We start from the raw sequence: 4,931 nt of genomic DNA, 5'->3' as shown, positions 1-4,931 counted from the left end.
AAAATTGTGATTTAGCCATGCATTGCATGCCTTGATTGTTAGAACACTAGCTCTACCATGTATATTCCAACCAAGGAAAAAGGTCGAAGCCGAATGAGATAGCAAGACAAAAGAGAGGTAACCCTCCCTTGCTATTTAAGACTCCGTAGGGGTGCACAACCTGGCTCGGAAGGAACATTGCACACCTTCCGGAGTTTCAGAGCCCATTTAGGTGCCCGTTCTACCATTTTATCCTTCACCAGAGGTGATGGAACATGAAAGACCACTTGGGAAAGAGTGGGTGAAGATTTAAAGACTACGGATACCGAACATGGCAGTTTGTGATATCCTTGGGCAGATTTATAGGTCTTTCCACACAGGTACCTATTAGTTGCAGGTGTTTACTGGATACTCATAGGTGCCTTACAGCCTATCATAGGTCTATTAATTTCTTTGAAGGTCTACAAGTACTATAGGATTCATTTCAGGGTCAAACAAGGTTCCCACAGGGTGTTAACAGGTTGCAGGAATTCTCTAGACAGGTACACAATTTCTATTACAGAAAATTCTGTCGTGATTTGATTTGTGGTCTTGATAGCTTGATTCAAAGAGGGAATGTTAAACTTTCATTCGAATAAAAAATTTTAGTAATCAGAAATTGGGAGCAAAATTTATGTCCAATTTGCTGACAAGGGGTCTAGTGGATTGCACCTAAACAGACTATCTTGGATGCACTGTTTGAGTTCATTCTACCCATATACCCTATTGCAAGCTGAGATATTACTAAATTTTTAATATCCATGATATATAAGCTTCATTTGGGTCAATAAATAATTGGCATTGGTACAATACTAAGCAGGTTATTGATAGTTTTCTCCTCCACAGTCATTTTGACAACACCTATCCTTAATGGCCAAACACAAGAGAAAAGATCAAGTCATGGAGACCATTCAAGAAGATATCAGAGAATACATCAATAATAAAAAAAATACTAATGAAGCCCTCAATCATTACCAATGTCAAGATGATGATGTAAGTGTTGGTAATGCCCATAGTGCATAGTTGGGTAATGATGGAAATCCTTTGACTTACGATATTTTTGAGGAGCACATGCTTTCAAGAGAGATGCGTATGTTGAACATTGGGATGCATGATCAATATAAGAAACTTTCCAAATCCTTGGGGAAGATTGATAATACATCAAACAAAGTGGATGAAGGACTTCATCAGTTGGTCAAGTTCATGAAGAGTGGATTTGAGGATGTAGTAGTAGATATCAAGGATTTGAAGACTCAACCCAAATCTTCTACACCAAATGAACCCACTATTCATATTGAAAATACTTCAATTCAGACATCTAATATGAAAGGAAAGGGAATTGATTAGGCTATTATGTCAACCTTTGGGAAAGGAGAGCCATCTCTATAATGAGGAGTACTCATTACCAGACACCAATATCATCAAAACACCATGCTCATCCTCAATTCAATCCAAGACGTGAAGCTACTTATGAAGAAGAGGAGGATATAAGAAGAGAGGAGAATGAGGAGTTTCATGGATGTGACCCCTTCTACAAATCTTTTCCCTCTCAATCTGCCATCAAGCAAAAAGAATTGGAGTTTCATGATAAGAGTGGAAGATTTGATGATAGAAGGTCTTTTCATTATATCACTAACAAAGATAAGTCATTTTATGGTCAGTCCACTAATGGACATCATCATTTTGTTGGATGGGGAAAACTGAATCATGGTGGTAATAATCCTAGAACAAATTCATTTGGAAGAGATTTTTTGAGACAATCATCTTTGGGGCATCATTCCAACAACTTTTAGCCAACTTATAATGAAAGGGAGTACAAAGAGAAGATTACCATTTCCAACTTCAAGGGGGATAATGCATCTCCAACAGAGTGGGAAGAATGGGTAATAAAATTGGAGATGTACTTCACACTTTTTCCTCGCCATGATGAAGCCAAGATCTATTTTGAAGCACTCCATCTTGAAGGCTATGCACACAAAATTTTGCTTCTTGGGAAGATTTTAAGAAGGCAATATTGGAAGTGTTTGTCTCTCCAATGGAAAAAGAAAGATTGCAAACTTAAGATGGTATGGTCTTCAACAAAGGGGCATGTCCGTTCATGATTACTGTAACACGTTCCTTAATCTTTCTATGTACATTAAAGAGATTGATGATTTGGCCAAATTAAACAAATATATATTTGGTTTAGATTCAACCCTCTCTTTGGAAGTAGGTGCAATGCAGCCCAAGACAATTCATGAAGCCATTTTATATGCTGAAAGGTATGGGCAGAAATATAGAAGAGATTCAATGGGAGTTCAGCCAAAAAGTATAGGGTATTCATTACCTAATCAGCCTTCAAAGATTGGAACACATTCTAGCCAGCAAAGGGATGTTTATAGGCAAGAAACCAAGGGAACTAGTAACTATAACAATAATTACAACAAGTTGCCTACATATCCAATGGTCTATGGATCAAAACCAAGTGGAGGAAATGGTTATAGACCAATGTCTGAAGCAAAATAGAGCTTTGCAAGGGCTAAGAATGCACAAAAGGGATTTCAAAACAGCACTTATATCAAAGTTCTTTCAAATGAACAAATTAGAGACATGAGGGAAAAAGGGTTATGCTTCAAGTGTGGAGAAAAGTGGACACAAGACCATAGACTGAAATGCAAATCTAAAAACAACAATCTCAACTTTGTCATAATTGATGAGACTGATGAGGATGAAAGTGAAGAGGGGAATGTATTTCAGGTAGAAGCAAACCCTATGATTGAAGAAATGCATGATGAAGAGGAAAGAAATAATGATGAATTTTATGATATTGTGGACATTTTTCCTTTTGATCTAGGTGGTTCTTTATGTGCAATTTCTCATGATGCTTGGACCGATTGTAAAGGAGAAAATTTCATGATGCTTGGACATAAAGAAATGTTTATGAACAAGAAATGTTAGCAATTTTTCATGCTATCAAAAAGTGGCATCAATATATATATGGCAGCCATTTCAAGGTGAAAAGCAATCATCGTGTGCTCAAATACTTTCTTTCCCAACCAGATTTATCCCCTAAACAAAGAAGGTGCTTAGCTACTCTTCAAAGCTATGATTTTGAAACATCTTACAGGCTGGAAAAGATAATGTTGTGGCGGATGCTTTATCACGTATGTGGGCATGCTTTTTATCCTCAATTTCAATCATACATAACGATTGGATTCATGACATCCAAGAAGAATATTTGATTAATGAGCAAGCATCAAAGATGATGAAGGAATTTCAGTAAGGAAAATGAGAAAAGTATCCCAATTTTAATTGGCACAATGGTCTTTTATGGTATCTTGGTAGAGTCTACTTGACACCACAATCCTCTTTCAAAGATCATATTTTGCATGAGATGCATTCACCTTTAGTGGGTCATCATGGGCTATTCAAAATGTTTGACAACATCCATAAGAGCTTCTATTGGAAGGGAATTTGGCGGGATGTAAAGAATTATGTAATGTAATGTCTTCCGTATCAATAAAATAAAGACTCATCTCTTCTACCTGTTGGCTTACTTCAGCCACTTCCTATTCCTCAAGGCAAGTGGATTGATATCTCTATGGATTTCATTGTGGGATTGCCTACAATTAAGCATGGGTGGAATAGCATTTATGTAGTAGTTGATTGGTTGACTAAATCAACCCATTTCATCCCTACAAAGGCCCAATTTATAGCAAAGCAAGTGGCTCAACAATTTATAGAATGTATTTTCAAGCTTCATGGTTTGCCAATGAAGATTGTGTCCGATCGCGACACTAAGTTTATGGGCAGGTTTTGGAAAAATTTGTTCTCTTCAATGGGGACTCTTTTGACTCCTAGTACTGCATATCACCCGCAAATGGATGGGCAAACTGAAAGAGTTAACAAATGGCTAGAGGTTTATTTGAGGCACTTTTTCCATGAGACACAAAATGCATGGGACCAATGACTCCATCTTGTGCAGTTTTGTTACAACAATACTCAACATATAAGCATTGGAATGCCTCCTTTTGAAGCTTTATATGGCTACAAAGTACAAGTACCTTCCACATTGTTTCATGAAGGTGTAAATCCACAAGCCCACCATGCGGAGTTGGAAAAGATGGAGGCCCTTATGAAGCAATGCAAGGACAACATTCATAAAGCTCATGAGACAATGAAGGTCTATGCGGATGAGAAAAGAAGACATATGGAATTTGAGGAAGATGAATGGGTATTTTTGGAGGTTCCCAAGTCATGTTATGCTTCTCTTAAAGGAGGGGACAACAAACTTGCTCATAGGTTTTATGGCCCTTATCGTATTATCGAGCGAGTTGGGGATCTTGCTTATCAACTAGACTTACCTTCCAAAACAAGAATCCATAATGTCTTTCATGTGTCTCAACTTAAAAATTATGTGGGACCTCAAATTCAAATTCTTGAAGAATTACCTCCCTTGGATGATGATGGTTTAATCATCTATGAGCCCGAGAAGATTATTGGCAAGTGGGAGAAGGTTCTAAGGAACCATATTCTTGTTGAATACCTTATCAAATGGAAGGGTTTTCCTATGAAGAGTCTTCATGGCAACAAACATTATATTTGGAACAACTTTCATGGCTTCAGCAAGAGGACAGTTCATAAACAGAGCAGTAAATAACTTGCTGTATTAAATTTCTATGACAAAGTAAATTGTCTTATTGGCTTCAAACTTTGATTTTGAAGGCATGGTTGGATACTACATGTCATCCTCTACATTTCTATATCTCAAACATGGAAATCGGCCACTTCTAGCTCAAGATATGGCCCATTTTTGTACTACAGCTTGTTTTGGACAGTTTATAGCACCTTGTTCCATTTATGTGGTCCATCTTCATCAACTTCTATGATCTTCATCGACATGGAGCTTTATTTTGGCATGAATTCCAAATGCT

This window comes from Lygodium microphyllum, chromosome 17 (assembly GCF_053477565.2).
Source record: "Lygodium microphyllum isolate KBCC chromosome 17, Lygodium_microphyllum_v1.1.10, whole genome shotgun sequence".
Classification (NCBI taxonomy): Eukaryota; Viridiplantae; Streptophyta; class Polypodiopsida; order Schizaeales; family Lygodiaceae; genus Lygodium; species Lygodium microphyllum.
This window is presented reverse-complemented; position numbering follows the sequence as displayed.